The sequence below is a fragment of the Papio anubis genome, chromosome 16 (genome assembly GCF_008728515.1).
Source record: "Papio anubis isolate 15944 chromosome 16, Panubis1.0, whole genome shotgun sequence".
Classification (NCBI taxonomy): domain Eukaryota; kingdom Metazoa; phylum Chordata; class Mammalia; order Primates; family Cercopithecidae; genus Papio; species Papio anubis.
The window spans coordinates 46,526,672-46,550,136 of NC_044991.1; the positions used below are offsets into that span (position 1 = coordinate 46,526,672).

Consider the following 23,465-nt stretch of genomic DNA (forward strand, 5'->3'; position numbering starts at 1 on the left):
TGCCCCCACTAAACTCCTCTTCAGTGGCAACAGTGCCAATGTTCCCAGAGTTAGCTATTTCTTCTATAATTCTATTTACATTCTATTTGAATTGCACTTCCAGCGTGATGACTCTTTGTTTCTTTGCTGATCTTTCGCTTTATTGGTCAATTCTCTCTTTCAATTATCCATTTCTATAAAACGTTACATGGGTTTATCACTGGGAGACACAGAGGCAACACAGCTATAAGCTTTGCTGTCTGTGTATGAGCTGAATAACAAATGTGCAGTGACTAATTACTGACAGACTTTGAAAGAGGTGTTATCTTTGGTCACTGAGTTTTGAGGTGCATATGTTATATGCAAAGGGATTGGTGGACAGAAGAGCAAGAAGTAAAGTTTGTAGTTTATGCAATTACTCACAGTTAACATAATGCAGTGACTGAAATTCCAACCTAAGATGCGGGGGACTGACTTACAACAGAACTATGGTAACAGAAAGTTTTGCATATCAGAACCATGCATGTCAAGGACTGCAAGCCTAAGAAAAACTTGGGAGAACATGCAATAAAATGTAAAGAGGAAGGGGCTGTTTCCTGGGTCTTACATTTCCGGATAGTTGTATTTTGTGCTTTTTAAAACACTCTTATTTGTACTTTAAAATTTTCTACAATCAATATATATTATTTGTATAATACAAAATAAATGATATTGAGGAAAAAATTTAGTACTTGCTTGACTTCTATAAAATCCAATTAATTTTGATGTGAATCAATAAACCTAATTTGATTCAGATAACTTGAGGATAATTTAGTTAATAAAAAGTTTTAAATCATTATTTTAACCTTCCTCACTGTGAAATTAGTTTTGATTTGAATGAGTACATTTGATTAAATTAATTTGAGGGGAAAATACTTTATTACAATATTTAGTGTTTCTTTTCAAGAACATTGATTGATGTATTTCTCCACTTATTCTTGTCTATTTTATGCCTGTTCGTGATATTTTACAGCATTTTTTCACATAAGTTCTCCATGTACCAAATAAGTGTATTTTTCCTACTGATACCATGAATGGTGATCTTTCCTTTCTCACTAGATTTTTTAAATAGGATAGTTATTTATACTTAATCATATTAGTTGTCACCATACAAAACTCTTTTGTTAATACAATTTATAAATAAAGTAGACACATATTTAGTATGTCTATTGACAATCATAATTACTCATATGATGGTTGAACTTACCCTGTTGCCTCGTAGGCTTACGCTTCTTTCTTTCTTTCTTTTGAGATGGAGTCTTGCTCTGTCGCCCAGGCTGGAGGGCAGTGGCGCGATCTCGGCTCACTGCACGCTCTGCTCCCTGGGTTCACGTCATTCTCCTGCCTCAGCCTCCCCAGTAGCTGGGACTACAGGCGTCCGCTACCACGCCCGGCTAATTTTTTTGTATTTTTAGTAGAGACGGGGTTTCACCATGTTAGCCAGGATGGTCTCCATCTCCTAACCTCGTGATCAGAGCGGGGGGCCTTGGCTTCCCAAAGTGCTGGTATTACGGGCCTGAGCCACCGCACCCCGCCAGGCTTATGTTTTAATTCTGAGTTGAATCTCATTCTCCTTTTCCACTCAAATATCCCCCTCTGTCCTGCCTCACCAAATTTCCTCTTCTACTGTATCATTCCTGTCATCATACAAACATCCGGGAAACTCACTCATATTAAAAATAAGGAAATAAAAAATAAAATCCTTTAACATTCTATATTCTTTCCTACTGCCATCTGATTTCTCCTAACTCTTTTGTAGCAAAATTCATCAGAAGAGTAGTTTCTGCCTGCTTACTCTCTCTGCTTGTGCAGAAAAGAGTTCATATGAGAAGCCTAACTTTAAATGACCTGCTTATAATGGAATTCGGATTTCGGGAGAGTTCCCACCACCATTAACCATAAGAGTGGTTCATTGGATACAAACTGTTTACACAAACAATATGGTTCATGTCAGACACCTGCTGTCACTCTGGGAATTTGGAATTTTGGTATGCATCAGTCAAAGACTGCCCACACAACCAGTGTCCGATAAAACTTTCGGGTTGTGAGACTCTAATGAGCTTCTCTAGTTGGTAATATTTCTCACAACTCATTGCTGGGATAATTAAATATGTGATTCAACTGAGAGAGAACACTTGGAAGCTCATGCCTGATTTCCCCCTAGACTTCACTCCTTACATGTCTTCCTTTTGCCAATTGTATTTGTTTTGTGTCCTGTTCCTGCAATAAATCATAACCGTAAACACAACGATATGCTGAGCATTGTGCGTTCTCCCTGAGTATTGTGACCTTGGGGACTCTGTTACAGTTCTCACTTCCCATTCTCTTTTGAGCCCATTTATTAAGTTTTTCATTTCAGTGTCTCTATGGAATTCACTTTTATCAAGGTCATAGTGACCTCCAGATTGCCCAGTCCAATGGCCATTTTCCATTCCTCATCTTATTCCATCTTCTGCAGCGTTTGAATCAGGCCATCGTTTTCTTCCTTTTGAATTACTTTTGCTCCATGATTTCCAGGGCAGCACACTTATTTCCTCCTATCACACTGGCGTGCCCTTTTCAGCCTCTTTTGCTGGATGTAGCTCTGCTTCCTGAACTCTACATTAGAGATGACAGTTTGGTTGGCATGATGAGGCTGAATGACTAATTTTTTTTTTCTTTTTTTTTTTTTTTTTTAGACAGAGTCTAGCCCTCTCACCCAGGCTGAAGTGCAGTGGTGTGATCTTGGCTCACTGCAAACTTCACCTCCTGGGTTCAAGCAATTCTCCTGCCTCAGCCTCCCAAGTAGCTAGGAATAGGCATGCACCACCATGCCTGGCTAATTTTTGTATTTTTTGTAGAGATGGGCTTTCACCATGTTAGCCAGGCTAGTCTCAAACTCCTAACCTCAAGTAATCTGCCCACCTTGGCCTCCGAAATTGCTTGGATTACAGGCAAGAGCCACAACACCTGGCCTGAAAGTCTGATTCTGATGGCCTAAGAGGTGAAGAAGAGAAATTGAAGGCAGTATAGAGAAAGAGGAGACAATTTTTTTTTCCACAAAGCTTTAGTACAAAGGGGAACAAAACTGACATACTACCTGAAATGGAAATCGGAACGCAGAAAACATTTTTAAGTTGTGAGAAATTATGATATGTTTGAATGTTGAAGGGAATGATTTGTGAGGAGGGTAAAGACAGGATGCAGAAGAGAGAGAGAAATTGCAAACATCCAAGGCACAAGGAGAGGAGTTACCTTAGATGGGAGGAGGAGAAACTTTATCTTTAATTAACAGAAAAGAAACCAGGATGCATGGGCCCTTTTGCTTCTAAATTTGTTAAGGTGGTGGGAACTTAAAGAGTGTTTTAGGGTGCTTCAATTTTGTCATTAAAATAAATGAGTTATGAGCCAAGAGTGGAATAAAACGCACGCTGGAAGTTTAAGGAGCAAGAAGCCTATGGAAGTAAAACAAGCTACAGAACTTAGCGATGGATAAAACATGGGGAATGAGGGTTGCATAGATTTCCAGTAACCTCTCATGCCCCTGACGGAAATCTTTCCCAAAATTGATGTCAGTGAGATCTGTTTTGTGACTGAGAAATTTGTTAATATTAATTTATCAATATCACTAATATCAGTTTATTTTTTCCTAATATTACATATTACCCAAAGGCATATGCAATATTTTGTAGGCCAATTTAAATGCAGTCAAATGGATTAGACTCTTCTACTTTGATTGTATATAATTTTATTTAGAACTGACTTGGTATGACATAATAAGAAATATATATTTAATCTCTTCCAGATTCCTGGCACAGAGCTTCTAAAATCCTTTAGAAGATGGTAAGGGGTGAGGAACATCTTTTGTTATAATATTTTATCTTAGTCCCTGACTTCTTACATAATAGTTTCTAAGACTCTTGGAGTCTCCAGAGAGAAATGAGAGTGCCTTTTTTTAATGCTAATTAGATGACTAATGGCTGAGGTTCCTAGATAACTGTAGGAACTGGGCTGGTCACCACAAAGACAAAGACATGATTAGAGAGTTAGAAATTTTAACCTTACTTTCTCACCTCTGGGGAGGGGAGAGGTGTCGGAGATTGGCTTAATCCATCATACCTAATTAAGACTCTATAACCCTGAAGGATGTTTTGGAGAGCTTTCAAGTTTGTACAAGAATCCATATGCCAGGAGGGTGGCATACTCCAACTCCATAGGGACAGAAGATCCTGCTTTCAAGACCTTTTCAGATCTTCCTCTGTGGACTTCTTCTTCTGGCTGTTTATCTGGATCCTTGATAATATCTTTCATAACAAACTGGTAAACATAAGTAAATATTTCCCTGAGTTTTGTGAGACATTCAACAAATTATCTAACCTGACGTGGGAGGTCTGGGAACCCTTAATTTATAGTCAGTTGGTTAGAAGTACAGGATGACAACCTGGGACTTGCAGTTGGTGTATAAAATTGAGAGAAGTCCTGTGGGACTGAGTCCTTAACCTGGGGGATCTGAAATCTGGGTAGTCAATGTCAGAATTGAAACTCAGTTGGTGTCCCCAGAGTTGGAGAATTGGTTGATGTCTTAGTCTGCTTTTGCTGCCATAGCAAAATATCAAAAACTGGGTAATTTATAAACAATAGAAATGTATTGCTCACAATTCTGGGGGCTGGGAAGTTAAAGATCAAGATGTCAGCAGGTTTGGTGTCTAATAGCTCAATCTCTTTTTCCAAGATGGTGCCTTGTTGCTGTATCTGCTGTGCTCACATGTGGTGAAAAGCAGAAGAGTAAGAGAGCCCTCCCTTCAACCCAGTATCCTTTTATAAGGATGCTCATTCCATTCATTAGGGCAGAGCCCTCATGACTTAATCACCTCCTAAAGGCCACACCACCTCTTAGTTGTGTTGCATTGGCGATTATGTTTCAACATAAATTTGAGAGGGGATACCATCATTCAAACAAGTGGTTGGTATGAAAAAGAAACCTTACAAATTTGGTGTCAGATATGTTGTAAATAGTAGATAAACTGTTTTTGTTGTTTACCCGGATAGGACAACATTCTCAAAGATTTTGAGTTTGAAGAAATTTGTAGTGAGTATGCAAGGATAGAGGAAGGAACTTGTATGTCCAGGTCTGGAGGTCAGAGAAATGACCTCAACTGTTGCTGAAACTTTAAGTCATTTGCTTGTAGGTAGTACTTAAAACTCTGAGTTGTAAGACTTGAGCAAGAGTAAAGTTGGAGAGTAAGTGTCTTGCTGACCATTGTATTTACTGGCTGGGGAAAAGAGAATGAATCTGCAATAAACTCAGAAAAAGATTCTGAAGAAGTAGGTGGAAAACCAGAAAAGTATGGTTTCCTAAAGAAAGGGAAAATAGTACTTTAAGAAGGAAGGGACAGTTAACAACTCCAAATGGGGACTGAGGCTTATATTTGATGACTTCTGAAAAAATCATCTTTGGATGTATAGACCATTCATGACAAGAACAATTTCAATGAAGTCACAGGAAGAAAAAAAATTGAAACACATTATGCTTTTATTCTTCAAAATGAGATGCTGCTAACACTTGGATACACAGAGATCCAAGGTATATGGAGACCAATGTAAACAATTCTTCAGGAAATCTATGAAGTTGATAAGAAGGAGAGATAAAAGGTGGAGGGAAGATGTTGATCTGAGGAGAGTTATGTTTTAAATGAGAAGACTTAAGTTATGTTTTAAATGAGAAACTATTGGGAATAATTAGATTTAGAGTGTAAATAATAAAGCAAAACAGTTTAACTGTCAATATAATACTCCTGAGAAGCTGGGAAAGGATAGGAGTTCAGGCATGGGTTGAAGTCTTGGTTGGGAGGAGAGACACTGCTCCCCTTGAAATGGAAGATGGTGGAGAGGGAATGAATGCAGATGGGTGCAGATCTGATATCCCTTCGCTCCTTGAATGTATTTTCTGTAGTAACTTTGAGCCAGGCACTGTCTGAGGTGCTTGAGATGCATCGGTGAATAACAGAGTATAACATCTTAAAGGGCTTACACATGAAAAGGTAATGTCGCTGCACTTTTCTCTGAGAAGTTGAAGGTCAGGCTATTGATAGGAGGAAGTTGGCAGGGAGTTGGGAAGGTCCAATGGGAAAATGTAGAAGCCTTGTCATTGAGGACCAGACAGAGAAACTTGGCAGGATTTTTCAGGCATTGTTGAGGCCGTTTTGAAGTTGACATCTTTGCCTATATAGGAAAACCATTGTGTGAACTGTCATGAAACTTTCCTGCTTAGCTTGGCTCTTAGACATAAGTCTAGAAAAAGCAAAGAGGAAATGTTAGCTAAAAAAAGACTCTCCTGCAATTAAATTTATTTTCCTCCTTTTGTTTATATGCCTAATTTTATTTCTAATACCTGTTTATGTTTTATTTCCTTTTGTGCAGTTGACAATAGATTATCTACTGAATTGGTGTGTTCGAATAATTTTCTCTTTTTCCTTTTTATCTCCAATATTGTTTTTATCTTGATTAGTTCAATTTAATTAACTTTGTGTTCATTTTAGTGCTTTTTACCCTCAGCTTCTTTTCATGAATACTTAATTAATTTATTTTAATTTTTCTTGCTTAATAATAGAAAGCATTTTACACTGCACATTTTTTTCTGAGGACAATTTTAGGTTTATGCAGTTGATTTTGATACATAATGTTCTTTAATTTATAAAATGTTTTTAATTGTACTCATTAATCTTCCTTTTGTCTCCTCTCCAAGAATTATTAAAAACAAGGTTTTTAGATTTCCAGTTAGTTAGATTTAGCTATAGTTATTTTATCCTTATTGTATTTTTAGTTTTATTATGGCATGGTGAAAGCATGTAGGTAGCACAATTCCCACATGATAGAATTAATTAAGGTTATATTGATATCTATATATGCAATTAAACTTTGTAGTCATTCCACTGATAGACATTTAAAAATGATGTATTTTGTTTATAGGGTAAAAATTTAGAAAACCATTCCTTTGAGTTTCTAACATATGCAAGGTTTTATATTAGGTACTGGGAATGAAGGGAGAACAAGACAGGGTTTCTGTACTCATGAAACTTATGAGTACAGAAGTTGTGTCTAAAAGACAGTACAGAAGTTGTAGTATAAAAGACTGGAGGAAAAAGCACATGTCTATTAAAATATTTACAAGCCTCTATAAGCTTTTTGAAAGGAGAAAGGAATAAATGCAGAGACCAAGCTGTACTCAATTTGTATAGGCTTGTCTGGAAAGGCTGTCCAGAAGAACTGACACTCTGGTGGAGCCCTAAAAAATTACTGGCCAAAAAGCTGCTGGCCAATTGGAGCTTTGAAGAGAGATCATTTGTTAGAGGGAGACTGGGAGAGGAAAAGAGATCTGGGGATCCTGGCAAGGGAGTGGTTATATTGAGCAGTCATGGACATAGTGTTGGGCAGGAGAGAATAAAAAAAGTTATGGGGTCTGTATTTTGGCAGTCTCTGAAGAGTTAAGGAATTGTAGCAGTGGGGGTTTATGAGTTTGTGAGTAGGGTAGAACAAAGATGGTACACAGAGACCAAGATGTTTAAAATCAAGATTTCGGAAATAGTGCAGTTTCTGATGATGCCAATATCTAGGATGTGACCAGTGGAGTGGGTGACTAAGTTGGACTAGAGAAAAGATATTGATGGTAAAGAGGTAAGGATCCAGCTGTCTGTGGTGTTGGAGAGTTCATCTGTGTGAGGTAACTGTAGAACTTCCTTTGGGTGGAGAGGAACACCAAGAGCCAAAACAAGTTTATTGTCTATATTATTCAGATCTCTATATTTCAATTAAATTTTATTTAATTGATTTTTTGGTTCTCAGAGATATGTTAAATTCTTTTACTATGATTGTGATTTGTGCTTTACACAGCTGATTCTCCCTATTTAAGGCAGTTACCTTCTATCAATATGGTGCAAAGACGATTAGCAAACACTGAAACATTGCTCCTAGGGGAAATGTTGTATTAGGTTCCTACAAGCTTCTGGTCATATTTTCATCAACTAACCAATATGTAATTTTGTTTTACATATGCTTCTGATTAAAGACATTTTATCATATATATATATATTCATTAATATTCAATGGCCAATGGCACTATAATTGATGCCTTAACAAAGCTTATCTTACACACATATTTTCTCCATAAGGCACATTCAAGCCTTCTTCAGCTTAGAAGTACTAGACACTAATCTTGGGGGCCATTTTAAACAGTGAGATCAATAAGAAAAAAGCACAGAAATGTAAAAAAGGTGCTAAATAGACCACAACAAAGATAGTTGTTTAGAGTATGAGAGCTGAAATAAGAAGGTAGAGCATTGCTTAGTTTTACCACAACAAAAACTTGTACATTTTTTGCTGCTCTGTACTTGCCAGTGAATGACTGAAAATGTACAAGTATTGATTTTGAGGGCTGCAAATACATTTTAGCAAGTAGACAAACACAATTATTTACCTCATGAATAATAAAAAACAACTATGCATTTTTAGATTGTTAATTGGCAGAGTCAGGACTATACTATTTTCAACGTGTTTTTAAAAATAATTTTGGAAAATAAAATGAACCCTTTGGCTCAAATTAAACCTTTCTGTCTCAAATTTTATTTTGGCTAGTGCTTATATTGCTATTCTTTATTTGTTTGTTGTTTATGTGTTGTTTGTATTTTCATGAAATACATTTCTCCATATAGCTGAATTTTGTTTTGTTTTCTTATTTTTTAATTAAAATTTTAAATTTAACTCTATAATTCTCTTTTTCTGTTTGTTGTCATAAAGTTCTCTCCTAAATTTTATCTTGAATAATATGAAAATGATGATCTTATAATAAACAGCTATAACTAAAATTTTTATAATTGTTATGGCTGATATTTTTGTGTCACTTTGTAGTTTGACTTTTGTACTGCCAGATTTTGGGGGGATTTTCTTTTTCTTGTCCTTTGCTATGTTGATCAATGTTTGTTCCTTTTTATTTCCTGTAGTCACTTTAACGTTGTAGATCATACTTTTTTTCTACTAGTGATGGTATTAGCATTTGATTGTGGTTGTTTTTATCGAACATTGAGTATGTATAAAATAATATAGTATAAGACATATGAGGGAATAAAGAAAAATAATGCTATAAGCACCTTAGTACCAGTCACCCAATTTGATAGGCAGAACATTTCTACTGGAATTGTAGTACCCCATGCCCCATGTCTTGTTCCAATCCCACCCCTACCAGTCCCCTCAAAGGTAATTAGCTTGAATGCTCTGTTTTACCATTCTCCTTTCTTTTTCATTTATCACATATATTTTATGCCTAAACAACCTGTTGCTTCATATTGCATATTCTAAACTTTATATCAATGGAATAAAACTACAGGTACTTTTCTGTGACTTTTTTTTTTTTTGGCTTAATATGTTTTTGAGGGTCATCCATGTGCATATATTCAATTGCTCATTTTTACTTAAAGCCAAATTATGCAACTTATTTATCCAATCTACTTTTACTAGAAATTTTTGTCTGTTTTCTTTTTTTGTGTGTGTGCATGTGTTTGCAATGTTGTAAACATTCTTGTATAAATCTCTTGAGGCGAAGCTGTAACAGTTTCTCCCAGGGTATATTCCTAAGAGTGACATTGTTGGGTCACCTTTAACTTCCTTAAACAATGACAAATTTTTCTCGAAAAGTCTTGCTTCCTTCTGTGGGAAATGCCTGTTATGTCTCTTGCTCACTGCCTTTTCATTTTGAGTTGTAGGAAGAGAATAGATGGATGAATAGTTGGATAAGTGGATGAATAAATGAATGGATGGATGGATGAATACAGATAGACAGATATTCCAGTACTTTGGGTCAGTTTTATGTGTTGCAAATACCTTACAGTTTTTAGCTTGACTTTTCACTCTCATTTCTGTCTTAAACACATTTTATTTGTATACACATTTACATTATTATGTATAACACTTACTATCCTATAATAACACATTTAATTCTCATCTCAACTTGACGATGTGGATACTATTATGAACCCCACTTTACTTTTGAGGGAACAGATGCAGAGAGCATAAGTAAATAGCCCAAGTTCACATTGGTGGTAAGTAACAGAACTAGGATTCAAAAAGAAGCCATTAATCTCTATGATATACTAATCCTTAGTCTGTACACTTCTCTATGATGGACATAAAAATCATTTTCTTTGGGAGGCTGAGGCAGGAGAATGGCGTGAACCTGGGAGGCGGAGCTTGCAGTGAGCTGAGATCGTGCCACTGCACTCCAGCCTGGGCGACAGAGCGAGACTCCATCTCAAAAAAACAAAACAAAACAAAACAAAAACAAACAAACAAAATCATTTTCTTCAATGATTGCACTTTTTATGTCTTAATTAAGAAACCCTCCCTTATCCCAATGTAATAAATAAAGGTTTCTCAGACAGTCTCTGAGAATTGTTTTGTCTTTCACTCAAATTTTTAGTCCATTGAAGATTTTGTGTGTGTTTTTATGTGTTGTGTGTTGTGTGTGTGTGTGTGTGTGGGTGTGTGTGTGTATAAAGGATCCAATTTCTTTTTTTTCCATAGGAATAACTGTTAAATGCTGATCTATCTCTACTGATGTATAATATCATTTCTGCAATAACATAGTAGGATTAAAACTACTAGAAATAAGTGAATTTGGTGATGAACAACTGGAAAATAAAATGGAAAAATCTATCATGTATAATGCATAACAATCTGAAATACTTAAGACTTGTATAATGAAACTTCCAAAGCACTGCTGAAGAAAATTATAGAAGGCTTAAATAAGAGAATAGATATACCACTTTTAAGGATCAGAGGACTCAATACTGTTAAGATGTCAATTCTGCCTAAATAGATCTATAGATTCAAATTAACTCCATAAACTATCTAGCTGTTTTCATAGAAAGTCACAAGCTAGTACTGCCTTTTACTTTAAATATTTTTTGACATAATGTTTTCTATATACTAATATATTTATGGATTATAGAAATACAATTAAATTTTCCATATTGATTTTGTTCCAGCAAATTGGCTAAACTCTGTTATTCATTCTAATAATATGTCTATAGATTTTGGGGAAATTTCTGCAGACAATCATATTAGCTCTGAATTATGACAGCTCTATTTCTTCCCTTCCAATTCTTATGCTTTATAGCTCTCTTACTTTACTTCATTGGGTAATATTGAATAGAGGTGGAATAGCAGGCTTATTATTATTATTATTTTTTTGCTGCTCCAAAACACTTTAAAATCTACACATAAAATTAGATGCTTGCTATAGTTTCCTTCCTTCCTTCCTTCCTTCCTTCCTTCCTTCCTTTCCTTCCTTCCTTCCTTCCTTCCTTCCTTCCTTCCTTTCTTTCTTTCTTTCTTTCTTTCTTTCTTTTCTTTCTTTCTTTCTTTCCTTCCTTCCTTCCTTCCTTCCTTCCTTCCTTCCTTCCTTCCTTCCTTCCTTTCTATCTTTTTCTTCTTTCTACTTGTTATCAAATTAGCATAATTTCTTTCTATTCCTAATTTGCTCAAGAGTTTTTTCAAATAAATGTAGTGAATGTAAGCTTAATTTCATGTAACATCCTTTCTATATGTATATATATTGAGGTGATTTAATTTTTTTTTCGTTATAATCTTTTTTTCTACTGTTACTTATACCTTCTCTAATGCTCTTCCTTTCGGACCCATATCATTTTCCCGGTCTCTGAGGAACCTTTGTTGGTTTGTTTTGTTTTGTTTTGAGACGGAGTCTCACTCTGTCACCCAGGCTTGAGTGCAGTGGTGCAATCTTGGCTCACTGCAACCTCCACCTCCCAGGTTCAAGCGATTCTTCTGCCTCAGCCTCCTAAGTAGCTGGGATTACAGGCACATGCCACCACGCCCAACTAATTTTTGTATTTTTAGGAGAGACGGGGTTTCACCATGTTGGCCAGGATGGTCTTGGACTCCTGACCTAAGGTGATCCACCCACCTCAGCCTCTCAAAGTACTGGGATTACAGACGTGAGCCACTACACCAGGCCACCTTTTTTTTTTTTTTAACATTTATTGCAAGGGTGGCCAACTGGCCACAAATTCTCTCATTTGACTTGTTTGGGAGTCTCTCCGTTTCTCCTTAAATTTTGTTGATTAATTTCGCAAGATACAGAATTCTAGGTTGGTGGGCTTTTTTAAAATTTCTCTCAACACTTAAACGTTTTGATCCATTTATTTCTCCTTACTTGCATGGTTTTTGATAAATCAGATGTTATTTTTCTCTTTGTTCCTCTATAGATAAGAAGTTTTTTTCCCTCTGGCTTCTTTAAAGGTTTTCTTCTTTATCTTTGATTTTCTGCAGGTTAAATATGATATGCTTAACTGTGGTTTTGGGCATTTGTCCTTCTTGGTGTTCTCTGAGCATCCTGAATCTGTGGTTTCATGTCTGACGTTAATTTGAAGAAAATTCTTAGGCATTATTGCTTTAAATATTTCTTCTATTTCTTTCTCTCTTTATGCTCCTTCTGCTATTCCCATTACACATTTGTTATACTTTTTGTAGTTGCTCCAGAGTTCTTGGATATTCTAGTCCTCTTTTTTAGGTATTTTTTTTCTTTGCTTTTCCGTTTTGGATGTTTATATTGACATATCATCAAGCTTGGAAATTCTTTCCTCAGTTGTATCCAGTCTAACAATAAATCTATTCAGTTATTCTTCAATCCTGTTATAGTGTTTTCGATCTTCACCATTTCCATTTTATTCTTTCCTAGAATTTCCAGCGATCTGCTTACATTACTCCTCTGTTTTTACATGTTGTCTACTTCCATGAGAGCCCTTAACATAATCATCACAGTTGTTTAAAATTGCTGATCTAATAATTCCAACATCCCTGCCATAGCTGACTCTGGTTTCAGTGCTAATTCTAGCTCTTCAAACTATGGTTTTTACCTTTTAGTCTGCCTTGTCATTTTTTCTCGATAGCCAGATGTGAAGTTTTTGGTAACAGGAACCGCTGTAAACAGGTGTTTGGTGATGTGTGGTAAAGTCTGGGGAGAGGAGAAGGGTAGAAGGTTCTATGGTCCCATGATTAGGTCTCAGCCTGCTTTAAGCCTGTGCCCTGGAGTGTGAACCCAAAAGTGCTTCTCAGTTTTTCCCTTACTTAGCTGGGACAGGATGGCTAGAGGGGACTGGAGTTAGATTTTCTCCTTCTCTCAGGTAAGTTTTGTTTTGGTAAAACCACAGTAGGTTAGGCTTTGGTAAAATAGTTTATCTTGAGGGCAGACCTTGTTAAGAATAGAGTGATCTATTTCAAGGTGGCTATTTTTGCCATCCCCATGTTGAAAGCAGAGGAAACCAGTTTGTTTGTTTTTTTTTTCTTTTTTTTTTAGAAACGGAGTCTCACTCTGTTGCCAGGCTGGAGTGCAGTGGCATGATCTAGGCTCACCGCAACCTCTGCCTCCTAGGTTCAAGTCAATCTCTTGCCTCAGCCTCCCGAGTAAACTGGGATTACAGGCACATGCCACTACACCCAGCTAATTTATTTATTCATTTATTTTATTTTTTTAAATTTTTTTTGAGACCGAGTCTTGCTCTGTCCCCCAGGCTGGAGTGCAGTGGCGTGATCTTGGCTCACTGCAAGCTCTGCCTCCAGGGTTCATGCCATTCTCCTGCTTCAGCCTCCTGAGTAGCTGGGACTACAGGCGCTCTCCACTATGCCCAGCTAGTTTTTTGTATTTTTTAATAGAGACGGAGTTTCACCATGTTAGCCAGGATGGTCTTGATCTCCTGACCTCGTGATCCACCCGTCTCAGCCTCCCAAAGTACTGGGATTACAGGTGTGAGCCACCGCGCCCAGCCTACACCCAGCTAATTTTTGTATTTTTAGTAGAGATGAGGTTTTACCATGTTGGCCAGGATGGTTTTGATCTCCTGACTTGGTGATCTACCCACCTTGGCCTCCCAAAGTGCTGGGATTACGGATGTGAGCCACCGCGCCCGGCCCAAGCAGAGGGAATTTTAGGCATTCCTATGAGAACCTAGTAGAGTTACTTGAAGTAAAACTCACAAAAGTATGCATGTCCCCCCAAATTAGGCCCCTCTAGAGTTTTAAACTCTCAGCTTGTCCACACTGAGCTTCCAACAATTCATCACTTACAGTCCAGATTTTCTTGCTCCAATGCTGGTCCTCACAGAGAGTTTTCAACCTGTGAATCTCTGCTTTATTAAGTTTTGATTCTCTGTATCCAGCTGTCTGTCTGTCCAATTTTTAGGGCATCAGTTTACCTTGTGACCTAAATTCTCTGATGGAAATAATTGATTTTAGTTTAACTTGTTATGTATTGTTTGGACAGAGTGATGACTTCCAAGTTCCTTACATGTCAGACTGGAAACCAGACTCTTAACTTTTTAATACAGAATACAGTAAATTTTATTATTTGTATGTAATAGATTTATATATTTAATATATATTAAAAGTTGTATGTATATTATGTATATATATAACTTTTTAAACCAGCATCACATTCTTGGGACAAATATAAATTGGTTGTAATACATCCTTTTTGTACATTGCTCAATTCAATTTGTTGAATTTTTCTTTCAGGATTGTATACTTATGTTCATGGGTAAGAATTTCCTGTAAATTTCCATTTCCTGAATCTTGTTTGGTTCTTGTGTCATGACTATGTTAACCTCATAAACTGTTGGGAAATATTCTTTCTTTTGCTATTCTCTAGAAGAGTATGAATCATATCGAATTGTCCTAATGTTTGTTAGAACTTGTCCACAAATCTGTTAGGATCTGATATTTTCATTGCAGAGAAGCGTTAAAGTGTTGATTCCTTATCTTTAGTGGTTATAAAGCTACTCAGATTTCCTATTACTGTTGAGTCAGTGTTGAAACATCATCTTTATGGGAATTGGCTTATTTTGAATTTTAGGGGGATAACATCCTCCTATGTTCTTTTGAAATAGCTATAATAGTTAGAGTTATATCTCCCTCTTCTTTATTTGGAGCTTTATGATAATTCTTTGAAGTCTGGAGTAAGGTAAATTCCCTCAGACAGTATCTGTTTCTGCCTATTCTTAGAGTGTAGGAACTAACAAATGAGGAACACTTCTGTAGTAGAAACGGGTGTCCACCAAAACATTTCCTTCTTCATCCTGGATGCATAGCTAGACTATATTTCCCAGCCTCTCTTGGGGTTGAGTGTGGCCTTGTGCGTGAGTTCTCAACAATGAAATATGAGTGGAATGGAGTGATGACCCACTTCCAAACATGGAATATAAAATCCTTACTACCAAATGAACACCCATTTCAGTTCCCTTTTGCTGTGTCACAAACAACCCCCAAGACCTGGTGCCCTAAAATAAAAATAGGTTTATTTATTTCAACAGTCAGTTGACTGAGTCAGACTTTGCTGGTCCTGTCTGGGCTCCTCACATGTCTGCATTATGGTATAAACTTGCTGGAGCTGGAAAGCCCAAGATAATCTCTTCCATATATGGGATCTTTGGTGCTCACTGTGAGCTGGGACGCTGTTGTTCTCCTCTTTGTGACCTGTCTCTCTATGTGATGACCCATACCTCTGGCCTCTACCTGGCCTCTTTCTCCAGCAGGATTGCCTGGACATCCTTACAACATGGTGGTTGAGCCGAACGGGGAAAATGTAGATGCTGCCAGTCCACTTAAGGCTTGAGAGAGAAGTTCTGTAATGTTGCTTCCACCACATCCTATTGGCCCATGCTAGTCATAAGTTCAACCCAGATTCAAGGCATGGGAAAGTAAACTCCACCTCTTCAAAGTAATATTGCAAGGGGTCATGGGGACAGGGGGACAACATTCACGGGAGGCCATTTTTAACACTCTAACACATTACCTCTGACATCCCCACACACTCCTTTTTCCCCTGACTGAGGGGTAGATGCAGATGCTCAGGGAAGCCTTATGAGCCGTGTAATGAAGATAGAGGGGACTCCTCACCTCCAGTTTCCAACCTGTGGCATTGAAAGTGGTGAAAGCAATAAATAAATGTGAATTCTGTTAAGCCACTGATATTTCAGGGTTTTTTTTTTAATTAATATTTTTTGTTGAGACAAGTCTCACTCTGTGACCCAAGCTGGAGTGCAGTGGCCCAATCATCGATTGTTGCAACCTCAAATTTTGGGGCTCACGCAATATTCCTGCTTCAGCATCCCAAGTAGCTGGGACTACAGGAGTATACCACTGCATCTGGCTATTTTGTTTTTTGTTTGTTTGTTTGTTTTTTAGAGGTAGGTTCTCACTATGTTGCTCAGTCTGGTCTCAAACTCCTGGCCTCCAGGGTTTATTTAGTAAAGCTAATCTAACCCCAAAAATACAGCCTTAAGCTAAGTTCTTAGCTTGAGGTTTTTCAGACCATACAGGTAATAGTAATTAGATTGCAGATTTATGAAAGGAACAAATTGTGACTCACCCAATGCTAAGGTTTCAGATGATCCACTTTTCTTACTGATCCATGTGGTGTGAAGCATTGGAGAATTTGTGGAGGATAGACAGTAAAGGCAACTTCCCCGCACAGTCCCCCAGCCCATTTATCTTTGCTCTGAGCATAGCCCTATGTGGATCACATTGTATGGGTGTAAGCTCTGGCTTTGTCTCCCGATCCCAGTCAACTCCATCCCCCAACTAGATTTTGAGAGACACCAAATCTCAAATTCCCTTGCACTTTTCAAATCTCCTTAGCCTGAAGTTGGCCTTGACTGTCTGCTGGCCTGTCTGTTATACTATTTTCAGTTGGTGTTTGGCCCCTGAGAAGTCCACACTTACTTATTCACTCAGCATGCATCTAAAAATATGTTATTCATATTTTAGCTAGCATCTTAAATTGTTTTCAGTGTGAGGGTCAGTCTGATTTTGTAATTTTCAATACTCCCAGTAAGAGAACTGGGCTTTCATTTTTAAAGGCATTTAAATTTATAATAAGTTTATGTATTTTTCATAACTTCTATAAATTAATTCATCTCATTTTGCTTTTGTGAATTTCCTATTCACATCCACTGCTTTTTTTGTTGTTGTTATTTTGTTGTTTTAAACTGGAAAATAGTACCACGAGTACTCTAAGAAATGTCTTGATATTTTTCACTCACTGTGACCTCTGGTGGCTAATTTACATTTCAGAACCATGAGTAAGATCAAGATGGACACCACCCCACCTTTCCCTGCCCAAAGAGACCTATTGAACAAGCCCATTCTTGCCTTCAAGTCCTGCTTCTCAGAGTTAAGCAATGTTTGTTTCATTCCACTAGATTCTCTTCTATTTCCTAGGCAGTCTGCTATGAATTTTAGGTTTATCCATGTTTCCTTCAATTTAACATTCTCAACATTAAATATATATCTTAGTCTGAGAGCTCCCAAAAGCAGACGTTGAGGCAAGGATTCAAAGGCAAATATTTATTTGGGAGATGATTCCAAAAAGCTGGATCATACATCAAACCAAACTCTATTTGCATTATGAAAAGAATATAAACGTAGATGTCGAGGACAGAGAGATTATAGTCAATAAGAAATGGGTTCTACATAATGGTCAGATAAATGTTTAGTCCCTTAGGCTGCTATAGCAAAATACCATAAACGAAGTGGCTTATAAACAGTGGAAATTTATTTCTCACAGTCCTGGAGGCTGGGAAGTCCAAGATCAAGGTGTCAGCATGGTCAGGTTCTAACTTCTTGTTGTGTCCTCACTTGGCAGAAGGGGCAAATGAGCTCTTTTGGGCCTCTTTTATAAGGGCATGAATCGCATCATGAGAACTCTTCCCTTGTGGTCTAATCACTCCCCAAAGGCCCCACCCCCTCATTTCATCACCTTGGGGATTAGGATTTCAACATATGAATTTAGCAGGGGCAGAAATATTTACACCACAGCAAATGCCAAGGACAAAGGGATTAATGAACAGCATTCTGTTTTATAATCACCAAGGTAATAATAATAATAATAATTAATACTTATCAAGCATTTACCATGACATTTTTATTAAATGTAATTGATTTAATCCTCAAAAAAATCCAATGAGTTAGCTGTAGCAAAAGAAAGAAAAGAAGGAAGGAAGGAAAGAGAAAGGGAGGGAGGGAGAGAGGGAAGGAGGGAGGAAGGAAGGATAAAAGAGAGAGAGGAAGGGGGAGGGAGGGAGGAAGGAAGGAAAGAAGGAAGGAAGGAAGGAAGGAAGGATCAAAGGCAAAATAAAATATGTATTTAATAGAAGTGAATTTCTAAATTTAATGTTTTATTTGGAAAGAAAGAATTGAAATTCAGGTCATATACACAGACCTGGTTGGTGGTCTTTGGTGTGTCTGCAGAACAAAGAGGAGGTTGGAAATATTATATTATGAAAAGGAGAAACACTACGTATGCTTCTTTGAGAAAGTTCATTAGCACGGGTAAAATCTGGGGGTAGCTGGGAAGTTCTGATTGGTGAGTGACTCTGGTAGGTAAAAGTAGTCTTTGCGTTGCAGCCACCTGTTTCAGAAGCCATTAGATAAAACTGGTTTCAGGTTACAGTAGGCAGTTTTAGCAGCCAAGATTGCACAGAATTACAGTCTTAGAGCAATGTTATGTGCCCTGAGTGCTTTTCCTCCCTGGCTTCTTGACTCTGCTTTAGTTGACTGTGACAAGAATGACCCAATTTCATCTGATCAACTTTCACAGAAGGAAGGAAAGGAGAAAGGGAGGAAGGAAGGGAGGAAAATAGGAAGCTTAGAGAAAGGAGGGAGAAAAGAAGAAAAAAAAAAAGACAGAGAAAGGTGGAACCTGGATGTAAGCCAGATTTCTCTTTTCTTCATTCTAACACTCCAGTTGGCATAGAGGATTTATTTCAGGAGCACATTATGAGATCTAAAGGCAATTCCATTAGAGTGTATGGGTGTGTGTTTACTTGTAACAGCTCATAAATCTTTGAATCTGTACATGGAGTGTGTGAGGTTTTTGTTCCACATCTCCCCTCTCAGGTCCCATATTACAGAAGCTAGCATTTTCTTTTAACTGTATATCTTTGGACCAGACATAGATGTAACTGTTAACTCTCCCGTAGCCTAAGAGTTTCTGTCTCTCTGAGGCTCATTCCATATTTAAAATCGTCTCGAAATAATATTCAGGTCATTTTTCTACTAATAAAAGGAGGATGATCTAAATGATCAAGATAAAATGAGGGTATATGAATACAATTTTAGAAGGAAGTGATTTGCTCTTTTTATTTTAAGCATTGAAGTAGAAAGATAGGTAGAAGGAAGAAATCACTGAAGGAAATTAAATTAGGGACCAAGGAAGGGCAAGCGCTTAACAACCAGCTTAATTGTAATAATTTCTAGAAACTCATTGTAGGATGATTCTAAAATATTATTAATTGGATCGCAACAGATCTGACCTAGTATGTCTTAAGCAAGCAGCTTGGTTAGCAATCAGTCTGAAATCTTGAAGCCTGTCAAGAGAGCATCTGCAATCTGTTATTAGTGGGGAAAATATAAATTATTCTGAGCCATGGAGAATGTGGTTGTCACTGAGTATACCACTATTAGATATTTTAGAGGGATTAAGACAAATGGCACAATTAGGAGAAGCAAAACCTTGTAATTTAAGAAAACCTTGAGATGGATTTTTCATTTCATACACAGGCTAACAATTAAAGTCTAATATATAGTCTTTATTTTGTTTTTGTGTTTTGGTTTCTCATGTTGGCTGGTGGTTACTGTCCTTGGCCTAGATTAACTTTTTCCTCCCGTAAATAAACATGAATTATCTATGAGGCACATAGTACTTAAAATGACCTGCAGTCATTATTTAGTCAATTCCTGTAGCACAACTTTAAGCTTTTTCACAGAGTGAGTTCAGTGTGTTTGTATGGGTTTTTAATTGATTAATACCTTGCCATTTAAAAAATAAGGATTTAATGTAATTAAGTTACTTCAGATGGTTAAAAACAGTGCTAATTAAAGTGTGGTCCCTAAACCTGCAATGTCAGCTTTACTTGGGTGCTTGTTGTAAATCAGAATCTCAGGCCTCACCCAGATGTACTGATTCAGAATCTCTGCTAGGCGAGGACCTAGAATCTGCATTTTAGACAAGCTCTCCAGGTGATTCTTACGTACAATAAAAGTTTAAGGCACAGGACATTAGAGATGGGTCTGCAAACATTTTCTGTAAATATTCATAAATATTTTGGGTTTTGTGGAACTAAATGTGCTCTTTATAATGACTCAGCCCTGCCACTGGAGAAATGGCAGCCAGCGACAGTGGGTATGGCTGTGTTCCAACAAAACTATATTTACGAGAACAGACTCTGGGCCAGATTTGATGCATAAGCCATAATTTGCCAACCCCTGGGTTAGAGCCTGGAGTGTCAGTTGTTGCAGGTTTTAACATTCTGTTTGGAAGTTTGTAGATGGAGGTAAGAAGAACTACTATTATTAAGTACCTATTGTGTACACGCCATCTCATATTTACTCAAACGACCTAAGTACCATTACCACAACCCCAAACTACCATGACCAGCCATGCAGGTTATATACTGAAGAACAACAGTTGGTGGAATTTGAAATGATACAGTACACAACCAGGACAGCATTATGTGGGGACCATAGGTTTGCATCATTATCTTCATCTTACAGATAAGGAAACCAAGAATCAGAAGGATTTAAAAATTTGACGAAAAATACATTGGCTGTCAGTGTCAGAACTAGGATTAAACCTGAATTTGTCTGATTGTGGAGGCTGTGCTCTATCCACTCACTCTGCTGAAGACAGGTAACATAACTGACCCTGGCCATTGGCCGTATGTATTTATGGTCCCAGTCATGAATGCAAAAATTTGCCACTGGATATTGGAAGACTGAGAAAGAAAGAAAGAAACTGGCCAGGCACCGTGGCTCACACCTGTAATCCCAGCACTTTGGGAGGCTGAAGCGGGGGGATCACTTGAAGTCAGGAGTTCAAGACCAGCCTGGTCAACATGGCAAAACCCCATCTCTACTAAAATACAAAAACTGGCCAGGCATGGTGGTGGGTGCCTATAATCCCGGCTACATAGGAGGCTGAAGCAGGGAACCTCTTGAACCTCGGAGATGGAGGTTGCAGTGAGCCAAGATTGTACCACTGCACTCTAGCCTGGGCAACAGAGTGAGACTCTGTCAAAAAAAAAAAAAAATGAAGGGGGAGAAGGACAAGGAGAAGAAGAAGAGGAAGAAGAGCAAGAAGAGGAAGGAGAAGGAGAAGGAGGAGGAAGAGGAGGAAGAAGAAAACATGTACCAATGAGAGGTGACTCAAGGAAACATCTTCAACAATAAATGAAAAAAAAAACCCTCAAAAATTGCTTTGGGTCAAGATAGAGGCTAGTATTATAGCAGGATGATAATAAACTCGTTCTATCAGTTAGTTATTGACACATAACAAACCATCCCCAGACTCAGTGAATTTATTATTACTCTTCTGTTCTTGGCTCAGCTCATTCGTGCCTCAGGTTAGCAGCGGGTGGGGCAGCAACTCTGCTGGTCTTTGCTGCATTCTTCTTCATGTTTAAGGGCTGGCAGGCTGTAGACTAGTCTGGGATGACTTCAGCTGTGACAAATGGACTCTCTTCCATGTGTTCACTTGTCTCCTCACAGGTTAGTCCAGCCTTTCAGTTATGGTGGCAGCAAAGTTTCAAGAGCAAGCAAGCAGATGTGTGTACATCTTCTTGAAGCCAAGGCTTGAAACTGGCATACCATTATCAGTACTGAATCTCCTCCAGTCAAAAGATATAATCTATTTCCCCATCTCTTGAGTTTGGTCTGGCCTTGTGATTTGTGTTGGCCAAAAGATTGCAACAGAAATGATGGTGAACTAGTCTAAGCATAACCTTCAGGTGGTCTTGACGCCTGTGCAGTAACTATGCCCAGGCTAGCCTGTTGAAGGTGAGGTGCCACATGGAGCAGAGGTGGGCTACCCTAGACTAGCCAGCCCCGACCCACCGACAGCTGACTAGAGAAGCATGAGTGAGCAGTGCGAGACCAGAAGAACCACCACCCCACTGAGCCCAGCCAAAATTGTCAATCCATAGAATGCTGGGCTAATCACTAAGTTTAGGAGTGTTTTTCTTCAATGCCACAAAAATTGACCAATAGAGGTGTCATATATGTAAAATGGCCACCATTTACTGTGTATCTGTTTTGTATAAATGTTGAGGTGAGTAGTATTTAATCTTGTACTCCAATTTGAACCACAAAAAGTTGCCTAAATATCAATATAAATCCTGTAGCTTGCTGGTGGATACTACTGAGGTTTGTCTGGCCTTGTGATTTGTGTTGGCCAACAGATTGAAACAGAAATGATGGTGAACTAGTCTAAGCATAGCCTTCAGGTGGTCTTGAAACCTGCTCAGTCACTATGCCCAGGCTAGTCTGTTGAAGGTGAGGTGCCACAGACAGCAGAGATGATTGATGTTTATTGATTCAGCAAACATCTCCAGAAGAACACTGAGAAGTTGTCAGGACATAATTCTTATCTGCAAGAAATCATGGACCTCTGGGTAAGACAGCTCCATAAATAGATACATGACAATCCAATATGATACATGTTGACATAGAGCTGTGGAAGCACAAAGCTGTCAAAGAAGAGGGTGTGATTTACTTTGCTTAGAGAAATTGAGGGTGGCTTTTCAGAGCTGTTTCCTGGGTAAGGGGAGTGAAATTTCAAATAGAGTAAATGACATGTGCAAAGGTGACTTCGTTCTAAAAAAAAAAAAAACTGATGGGTTTGGGAAATAATAAGGCTGGAATCAAGGAAATTTAGGAGCCTCTTCAACCTCCAGGGTAATGAGCTCCTCACTTTTCCCTGTGTTTATCTCAGCCTTCAGGGTAGTAACTGCATTCTTCAGATATTAATTCTCTGAATTACCTCAACCTTAGAATTGGCAATAACCTTGAAACTGCTAATATCTGGTTTTAGCTCAGTGCCCCCTTTGTGCTCTTTCTGCTTTCTAATCTGGTTACAAAAGTTTCTTTTATTAAATCCTCTCCGACGATACTTAGTGTAGATTCTCTTTTTCCTAACTAGAGCTTGACCGATCTAGTTTTCCAGGGAAATGATTCTGAGACTTACAGGATAATCAGGAGGACAGTTTTGAACAGGAAAGAGCAGGGAGAATAAGAGACTGAAAGAAATGGAAACCAGGACACTAACGGGATTTTGTCCAGGATAGAGTCAAAGAGAACCTCAACCAAAGCGGGGGATGAGAGAGAACATTCACTCTGGCCCCCAATGAAGAAGCCATCTTTGATCCTTTTATTTCTCTTTCAACACCCTCCATGTGCTCTCCCTCCTCCCCACACATGATTGCATTAGCAGGTACTGTCAGCTCTCCATACAGGAATGTTCCAAATCTGACAATGTTTCATCACATCTGCTGCAGCAATTCTAGTCTAAGCCAATACCATTCCTAGGCTTGTTGGCCACAATAGCTTCCCACTTTCTCCTGTTCTCACTC

The 23,465-nt window shown here is 38.0% G+C and overlaps 1 long non-coding RNA gene across 2 annotated transcripts in view; it reads left to right on the top strand.

Annotated features, from left to right (window-relative positions):
- LOC110740532 overlaps positions 1–8,622 on the top strand; it is a 30,774-nt gene extending 22,152 nt beyond the window's left edge. The window contains exons 4-6 of one of the 2 annotated variants that reach the window (XR_002515211.2): positions 3,803–3,847; positions 4,143–4,317; positions 4,730–8,622. This is a non-coding gene — a long non-coding RNA (uncharacterized LOC110740532). The remainder of the gene's footprint in view (positions 1–3,802; positions 3,848–4,142; positions 4,318–4,729) is intronic. The other variant, XR_002515212.2, reaches the window with a different exon arrangement.
- Positions 8,623–23,465: the final 14,843 nt, after the last annotated feature.